This window comes from Hordeum vulgare, chromosome 2H (genome assembly GCF_904849725.1).
Source record: "Hordeum vulgare subsp. vulgare chromosome 2H, MorexV3_pseudomolecules_assembly, whole genome shotgun sequence".
In the NCBI taxonomy this organism is placed as follows: Eukaryota; Viridiplantae; Streptophyta; class Magnoliopsida; order Poales; family Poaceae; genus Hordeum; species Hordeum vulgare.
Window position 1 is genome coordinate 620228416 of NC_058519.1, and position 9990 is coordinate 620238405.

Below are 9990 nucleotides of genomic sequence, written 5' to 3' on the forward strand. Positions count from 1 at the left end.
GAACGTTGCATGGGAAACAAAAAAAATCCTACGCGCACGAAGACCTATCATGGTGATGTCCATCTACGAGAGGGGATGTGTGATCTACGTACCCTTGTAGACCGTACAGCAGAAGCGTTAGTGAATGCGGTTGATGTAGTGGAACGTCCTCACGTCCCTCGATCCGCCCCGCGAACCGTCCCGCGATCAGTCCCACGATCTAGTGCCGAACGGACGGCACCTCCGCGTTCAGCACACGTACAGCTCGACAATGATCTCGGCCTTCTTGATCCAGCAAGAGAGACGGAGAGGTAGAAGAGCTCTCCGGCAGCGTGACGGCGCTCCGGAGGTTGGTGATGATCTCGTCTCAGTAGGGCTCCGCCCGAGCTTCGCAGAAACGCGATCTAGAGGTAAAACCGTAGAGATATGTGGTCGGGCTGCCGTGGCAAAGTCGTGTCAAATCAGCCCTAAAACCTCCGTATATATAGGGGGAGGAGGGGGAGCCTTGCCTTGGGGTCCAAGGACTCCCAAGGGGGTCGGCCGAGCCAAAGGGGGGAACCCTCCCCTTCCAAACCGAGTCCAACTAGGTTTGGAAGGAGGAGTCCTTCCCCCTTTTCCCACCTCCTCTTTTTTTTTCTCTTTGATTTTCTTCCTATGGCGCATAGGGCCTTCTTGGGCTGTCCCACCAGCCCACTAAGGGCTGGTGCGCCACCCCCAAGGCCTATGGGCTTCCCTGGGGTGGGTTGCCCCCCCCGGTGAACTCCCGGAACCCATTCGTCATTCCCGGTACATTCCCGTAACTCTGAAAACCTCCGGTAATCAAATGAGGTCATCCTATATATCAATCTTCGTTTCCGGACCATTTCGGAAACCCTCGTGACGTCCGTGATCTCATCCGCGACTCCGAACAACATTCGGTAACCAACCATATAACTCAAATACATAAAACAACGTCGAACCTTAAGTGTGCAGACCCTGCGGGTTCGAGAACTATGTAGACATGACCCGAGAGACTCCTCGGTCAATATCCAATAGCGGGACCTGGATGCCCATATTGGATCCTACATATTCTACGAAGATCTTATCGTTTGAACCTCAGTGTCAAGGATTCATATAATCCCGTATGTCATTCCCTTTGTCCTTCGGTATGTTACTTGCCCGAGATTCGATCGTCAGTATCCGTATACCTATTTCAATCTCGTTTACCAGCAAGTCTCTTTACTCGTTCCATAATACAAGATCCCGCAACTTACACTAAGTCACATTGCTTGCAAGGCTTGTGTGTGATGTTGTATTACCGACTGGGCCCCGAGATACCTCTCCGTCATACGGAGTGACAAATCCCAGTCTTGATCCATACTAACTCAACGAACACCTTCGGAGATACCTGTAGAGCATCTTTATAGTCACCCAGTTACGTTGCGACGTTTGATACACACAAAGTATTCCTCCGGTCTTAGTGAGTTATATGATCTCATGGTCATAGGAACAAATACTTGACACGCAGAAAACAGTAGCAACAAAATGACACGATCAACATGCTACATCTATTAGTTTGGGTCTAGTCCATCACGTGATTCTCCTAATGACGTGATCCAGTTATCAAGCAACAACACCTTGTTCATAATGAGAAGACACTGACTATCTTTGATCAACTCGCTAGCCAACTAGAGGCTTGCTAGGGACAGTGTTTTGTCTATGTATCCACACATGTAAATGAGTCTTCATTCAATACAATTATAGCATGGATAATAAACGATTATCTTGATACATGAATTATAATAATAACTATATTCATTATTGCCTCTAGGGCATAATTCCAACACCTATATACTTGGTAAAAGGTGGAAGGCTCGGCCTTTCTAGCCTGGTGTTTTGCTCCACCTTTGCCTCCTTAGTTTCGGCTACCGGTGGTATGTTCTATATTTGAGCTCTCCTAACAGATCGGGGTTGTTATGGGGACCCCCTTGATAATTCGTTTTAGATTAAAGCTGGTCTGGCAAGGCCCAACTTTGGTACTACATTTGCCTAATAACTAATGAACTGCATAGGGAGTAATTAACCCGAGGAAATTTAATCAACCCCCGGGCCAGTGCTCCTCATGAGTGTTGGTCCAAAATGGACAGACTACGGGGCCGCCACGGGGCAACTCGAGGTTTGGTACCTGTAGGCTTTTCCATCCGCCGTGTCCTGAGAACGAGATACGCGCCTCCTATCGGGATCGTCGACACGTCGGCCGGCCTTGCTGGATTAGTTTTACCTTTGACGGAATATCTTGTGCATCGGGATCCCGGTCATGCTTTGGGTAATCTCAGAGTTGAGGTTTTCCAGTAGGGAATCTGACGAGATCGCGAGTTTTGTGATTGAGGATTTCTATGCGGCTTGTGGTAATTTGTGATGGACTAGTTAGAGCACCCCTGCAGGGTTAAATCTTTTCGGAAAGTCGTGCCCGCGGTTATGTGGCAACGTGGAAACTTTGTTTAACACTGGTTCTAGATAACTTGAAGTTAACTTAATTAAAATATGCCAACTGTGTGTGTAACCGTGACTGTCTCTTTCGTGAGTTCCTTCTCCGATCGAGGACACGGTGGGGTTATGTCTGGCGTAGGTAGGTGTTTAGGATCATTCATTTGATCAACCGTAGTTCACGTCCGCTATGCGTAGATTTTCCCCCTCTTATTTCTTGTACTCGTAAGTTAGCCACCATATATATATGCTTAGCCGGTGCTGCTACCTCACCACTTAACCATGCCTCACCCATTAAGCTTTGCTAGTCTTGATACCTTTGGAAATGAGATTGCTGAGTCCCCTTTGGCTCACAGATTACTACAACACTAATTGCAGGTACAGGTAAAGGTTATTGACGCGAGCGCGTTGATTGTTCATTTGGAGTTGCTTCTTCTTCTTCTTCTTCTTCTTCTTCTTCATCGATCTAGGATGGGTTCCAGGCCGGCAGCCTGGGATAGCAAGGATGGACGTCGTTCTTATTTTCTCGTTTGTTTTCGTCCGTAGTCGGACCCTGCTCTTATTCATGATGATTATGTATTGTACTGTTGTGACTCTGATGTAGCTTGTGGCGAGTGTAAGCCAATTCTGTATATATCTTTTTTTTCAGTACATGTACTTGTAACGATATCCATTCTTGCGACACGACGAGATACGCTTCTATCCCTGACAAGGCCCTCGTGCCAAATTGAGGATATGATCGCATCTTGGGCATGACAAGTTGGTATCAGAGCAGTACCGACCTAGGAGCCCCCTTGATTGATCGAATTTGGCCGAGTCGAGTCTAGTGAAAAACTACTTTGAGTCTAGTTATATATCGAAGAGTAGGATTCTTTTTTCTCCTCTTCTATGCTCTGGTGAGGAATCTTGATGTAATAATTTATTCTACTCCTCTTCTCACTCAAATTTTTTTAGGATCACACGAATATTTTTGGAATCTATATGATGCCGATGTGACGGAGTTCTGTCTTGGTGCCTCCTGTGTGACTTGATTTCTTCCGGGGAGTTGAGCTCTAGGGGATTCTCGAGCACATCGTTATCATTCAGGTTTCTTAGTATCTCAGAACGAAGGATGTTCGTAATTGCTTCAATACTAGTAGTGGCGAGATAACCCCGATGTCCCCAGTGCTGGTGCAGATTGTTCGGGAGTACTGCCATACTTTGTATTGTTGTGATTACGAGGGTCTGTTGTAGATGAAGGTCCGAGATTCTGGTTGTGTGTTGACGGATGTGATACAGGTGACGGGATAGTATAGGAGTTGTGTGAAATATTACTCCTTGTATCCGTGTACCAGATTGCATGACTAGATATTTCGGGAATTCTTAGGTGGGAATTCAAGTAGTTACTTATAGGACAATCTTCCAACAAATGCATGATGTTAGGTTGGGGTTCGACATCTAGTGGATTCGTTTGTTCACGGTCGTTTTTACAGCGGTTCTTGTTGTGTCTTAAAGAGTCCTTGTAGCTTGCTACGACTCGGGGATGCTTCGTATGTCGTGTGCACTGCCTTGCACATGATGGCCACTGTAAGGTCGAGGCCGTGCGAGCCTCATCCATGAAAATATCGGACAGAATCTCTCTCATGAATTTGTTCTGGCTTGTTTCGTAAGCCTCATCCTTTGTTTTGTTTTGTTGCTTCGATGTCAAGTGGTGAATTCACCTCCTTCCAAGAGGTGTTCTCATATTTTATTATGAGAATGCAAATTCTTTTGTTCATTCAAATTGTCATGTCAATTCCTTTTCAACCAGAGTCATCGTATCAATTCCATTCAACTGGTGTGCTTCTGTGCAACTGAATTCAATCCTCTCCAATTTATTGCAGTTCATCTCTCAGTTCTTCCGGAGTTCATCTCATCTGTCTCGAGTTGTCTTTGTTTTCCCCCGCCCTCCCTCCCTTTTCTTCAGTGATTCAATTTTCATCCAAGAGTTTTCTTTTCATGGTGCTTCCGCTGTCTGTTCTTTTCTCTCTTACCCGGTGATTCATTGTGAAGATTCTCAGGAGATTCGTGTCATATTTGTTCATTCTTGTCATCTTTTCCAGTGAACTCAGTTCAAGCTATCCGTGTTCATTATATCCTATTCATCCATGTAATTCTTTCCCATGTTGGAAATTCTTTTCAGCCTATCTTGTTATTCATTCTTCTCTTTCTATCCGGTGTGTTCAAGATATCTCGAAAGTTTCGTGTTTTCAATTCTTTTAATTATTTCGAGGTGCTCAACCTCATCAAGTTTTCATTTGTACCGGTGCAACATCTCTCTTCTAAGCAATCCTTTCAACGGTGGTTTCTTTGAGTGGGCCCATAACCCATAGGTTTTCCCAGGATCTTTCCTGGCTCTTTTAATCTTTTCCCGGAGATCATTAATTCTTTTCAACTATGACGTAAGTATGATTTCCATCAGTCATATTACTTCTTCGAGATCTATTTGAATTAATTCTCATATTGGCTCAACCTTTCATTCTTCATTATTCCGGAGTGTCTCAGTTATTCTTGGTGGTGTTCTCCTCTTCTTTCTCAGCTTGGAAGTGTGAAGGAGTGTTTCTCTCAAATCCTTGTCATTCTCTTGCAGATTCATCATTTCAGCTTTGTGCCATCATCTTAATTGTTGTCAATCATGAGTATCCCTTTCTTGCTATCCAGTGCTTCTCTGAGTTGTTTTTATTTCTCGTTCCTCCGAAGGCCATCATTTCAGAAGAATCTTCGTTCTCAGCGTTCAGCTTTCATCCTCAATTCTTCTCAATTGTTGTCTCTTCGTTCGTCTCTTGATTATCTGGTGCCTTGTTCAAGTTTTCTCTCAGGTGGCTTATGATCTCTTCATTCTCATGTTTCTCCATTAATTCGTGGTGTTCCCGTTCAGTTGTGAATTCTTACCGGTGCGTCCTTCAATCATGCCTCAAGTGATGCTTATCTCTCTCCTCAATCATTTCTAGAAGAAGATGTGCTACGCTAAATCCGTTGCTTGTCATCAAGTAAACTTGATGAAGGATAAGCGTAACATAATTCTTATTCTTACTTCATCAGATGGTTTCAATTATTCTTCCGGAGTGGCTCATGATATCAATTCTTTTATCAAGTGTTCCTATCTTTTCTTTTCCGGAGTTCCAAGTTTTATCAAGTATCTCTTTGTGAAGCTTCATCTAAATCTTGACAAGGTCATAATCTTATTGTTTTCTACCTTCATATCTTTGCATCAGTCATTTGTATATGGAGGTCCTTCTTGGTGGTTCGTCAAGATTTCATTCATTCTGAAGTGTTCTTCAAGATTCTTGTTGGAGTACCTCAAGCATTCTTTCCCTTGCATTTCAGTGCATTTGTTCTTCCTTTATCCTTTGAGGTGGTATTATAGCATTCGTGTTAGTGTAGGAGCCTCGAAGAGTTTTCTTTTCAAGAATGAGATAATTAAATCCACCAATTCTATGTTCATGGGATATTTTCAACCCATGATTTCTTCATTGAGTTATATGGTTTGGATTTCACCTAAAGCTTTTCCTATGGATTGTTGCTATCATGGTGCTTGTCATTAATCCCAGTTCTCAATGTACACTCGTGGTGTAAGAAGTTTCGATATCTTTGCTTTCAACTATCCTTGTTTCTTTTAGTGGTTGGTTATCACCTCATAAATGTTGAGATGATTTTCATAAGCCCACTACTATCTTGTTCTTCGTTGTTGGTTTTCCAACTACTACGTCAATTCTCTGTCCGGAGGCTCTTCAATTCTATTGTGATGATAGTTGTCATTCTTTTCTTCATTCTCTTCTTCCGCTTGAGCTAGTTCATATTCTGTTGTTCCGGAGGCATTGTGATGTTGCTCTTTTGGGTCTAGCTTCTTGTTCTATCAAGATCATGGTGTTCCCTTGTTCTATTTAGTTGTTTGATATGAATATTGTCTATTTCTCTCTTCTTATCGAATTTTTTGTCCCATTTTCCTACCGAAGCGCTGCCGAAATTTTCCGTGAATTCTTGCTTCTTTCTCATATCATTCCTCATCTCTTTGCAACCTTCAAGGATCGTTGGTTTCTCTCGTTTGTCAAGAAGCGACTCAATTTTTACCTCTTGTTCTTTTCTCATCCTCTCCCCCCTTTCATTCTTGGATCTCGGGGCAAGATCCTCTTGTAATGTAGGAGAGTTGTGACAGCCCGATGCCGACGTTCCAGAAGATTCCCCTTTATTTCCGTTTCCGTCGTGTGGTTGTTTTGTTTGTTGCATTCATCTTGCGCATCATGGCATCATGCATGGCATCATGTCAACTGTGTTTTGTCGGTGTTGCTTGTTGCTCCGTGTTGTTGGGTGTTAATGCTTGTGAGTGGCGTTGTTTTGTTGGAGTGATGAGAGTGGGTGCAACAGAGCCACTTCAAAACCCTGTTGCACCGAGGACGTAAAACCCTTCTCTCCTCTCTATTCTATTTTTGTGGCTGCGATTGATTTTAATTTTAACCCCCTCAAAAGATTCGTCTTCTTTTAAAAGTCTTTTTGTTAAATGTGGGGGCAAGCCCTTGGGTTTCCTTTATTTTTTTCCTTTTGTTTATTCTTAAAACTAGAGACTCATTTTATTTATAGAAGGGGTTTTGTTTTATTCTTCAAAAGGTTTCAATTTTATTCGTTAAAAGATGCCCAAGCTATTTTTATAGTTGGGGTATATTTTTAAAGGAGTCAAAAGGCATTTTTTTTATTTTGTTAAAACCTTTTCTTTTGTGGTTGTTTTCTGTTTTTTTTTAAAAGTCAAGTTGAGGGAGAGAGGAGGCCTGCCAAGGCCCAAGTCCCCTTTCCACTCCTGCCCTAGCGAGCCAGGGATCCCCCGATCCCATCTTCCTCCCGCAGCCGTTTCCACCTCGTCCTCCTGCCCGATCCCCTCTTCCTGCCCCTCACGCAGCCTCCCCCTCGTCCCGATCCGTCTCCTCCCCCTGCCTAGCCTCTCGCCCTCGCTCCCGCCGGTCGCTGCCGCCAACCCCGAGTCGCAACAGTTCCCCCGCGTTGCGCCCCGCCGGCCGGCTCGCCGTTCTCCCTCCTCCCTGTCCCCCTGCCGAGCCGTGGTCGCCGCCCAGCCCCGTGTCACCCCTAGGTCACCGTGCTCGCCTCCGCCATGGCCGCCAGGGTCCCGCCGCCCGTCTCTTCGCCATGGCCTCGCCCTCGCCCGAGGCCTCGCCCCTGCACCCCCTCGTCGCCCTGCCCGCCGTGCTGGCTCCCGCCTTCCTGCTCGAGAGCCGCCGCGGCCTCCCTGCTCGCCATGGTCGCCGCCCGAGCCGCCCTTCCTCTCCCCGCCGGTGCGCGCCCCGCCGTTGTCTCCTCCCCGGTGCGCCTTGGTTAGCCCTCCAGGACCCCGGCCTCCTCCTGCCGATGCCTTGCTGCCGTGCCTTGCTGCCATGTTGCTTGTGCTGCTTGCGCTAGCCATGTCGTGCCATGCTTGTTGTTTGCCTGCATGTCGCTGCTGCCGTTTGCTGCTACTGGCAGTTGTTTGGAGATGCTCTTGCTGCTGTGGCCAGATGCTGTTGCCATGTGCCGCTGCCTATGCCGAGCCCGATGTGTGCCTGTCTCTGTTGCCTGCGCTTGCCGTTGTCGGCTGATGCATGTTGCTGATGTGTTTGCCTGCTACGAGCTGCTGCTATTGCTGTCGCCGATGTGCTGTTGCTGCCTGCCTGCTTGCTATGCTGTAGCTGCTGTTGTAGCTCGCCGCCGCTGCTTGCCGTATTGCTAGTTGTTGCTTGCTTTGCTGCTAGCCGAGGCTAGATGATGCTAGCTTGCTTGTTGCCGGCTGCTGCTGTAGTAAGCTAGGTAGTTGATAGTTGCTAGCTGCAGTTGTTGCTTGCTGCTGCTTGCCTGCGTAGCTAGTTGCTAGCTGTTTGCTGCTAGGCTAGTAGCTGCTGCCGATGCCGATGCTTGCTAATAGATGTTGCTTGCTTGTGATGCCGCTTGCCGTCGCCGCTTCGACCATCCCCGACGCTGTGGAATCAACAAGTTCACTAGTAGCACGACGTCCCCGACGACCCCCGGACATCTACGAAACCGTGTACGACTACCGACGCCGAAGACCCGTGTACCGACGCCAAGAGTACGACCACCGCCGACAAGACCGCCGTGCACGACTACTTCCACTACGACCACGACTTCCACTATGACCACGACGATCTTTGTTCTCCTTCACCGAACCGAACCGCTCCGATATGCACGCTTTGAAGGTATACCGTTGGGACGTGTCGTGTACCGAATGCAAATGTTGTATGAGATATATCGTATGTTTGCGCCGTATGTTTGCCCGTTGCACGTTGCCTCTCTTTCGTCGCGCCTTCGACACATGGGAACACGGTAGCGGGATCACTCCATCTTTATCTAGCGTTCCCGCACACGCTTCCTATACGTTGGCACGATATCTCGACGAGTTATCGGGATAGGAATGTTGTCGTGGCATCGTTTCCGTTTTGCCGCCATAGTTCCCTCTCGCTCGCCGTGGCGACACTTGTTTCTTTCTCTTCTTGCCCGTGATGTTTGAACTTTTGGATGACGCATTCATGGCATGATACCTTGTGTTGCATGTCTCTTGTACGTAGCTCCGTTCTATGTTTTGCGTGTTAACCAACTAGGATGACAGGTAGAATCATCGCTTCACCCCTTGCCATGTTAACAACATTAAATATTGCCATGTAAATTAACGGGAGTGAACTAAATATTTAATCGTGGAGTTTCGTCGATATGCAACTCGTTGCATATCGAGCTTCACTTAATGTGTAGTGTTTGCGTGAGGTGAATTGCCATGTCATGCCTTGCATCTTTGAACTAATCATGCATCATAGTAGATTGTGCATCATGTTGTGCATCGTGTGGTGAATATCTGTGTTGATGTTTGTTTCCTGTTTGCTCCGTCTCGATAGAGTTCCGCAAGCGTGTCGGAATGTGAGGACCCGTTCGACTACGTTGGTTCGTCGACTTCACGGATTTGTTCTTCTTCCAAGCGGGATATCAGGCAAGATGACCATTTCCCCAGATACCATTACTATCATTGCCATGCTAGTTTTACCGTTTCTATCGATTATGTCTCGTTGCCTACCACATGTTAAATAGCAGCCTCTCAACAATTGCATGATAACCTTCACCCTGTTCGACCTAGCAAACCACTGATTGGCTATGTTACTGCTTGCTTAACCATGGTGTTAGCATTGCTAGATGCAGGTGCCGTTGCTTCCATGTGATAACATGGGTTCCTTGTTGTATCACTATGTTAAATGCTATTTAATTTAATGCACCTATATACTTGGTAAAAGGTGGAAGGCTCGGCCTTTCTAGCCTGCTGTTTTGTTCCACCTTTGCCCCTTAGTTTCGGCTACCGGTGTTATGTTTCATATTTGAGCGCTCCTAACACGATCGGGGTTGTTATGGGGACCCCCTTGATAATTCGTTTTAGATTAAAGCTGGTCTGGCAAGGCCCAACTTTGGTACTACATTTGCCTAATAACTAATGAACTGCATAGGGAGTAATTAACCCGAGGAAATTTAATCAACCCCCGGGCCAGTGCT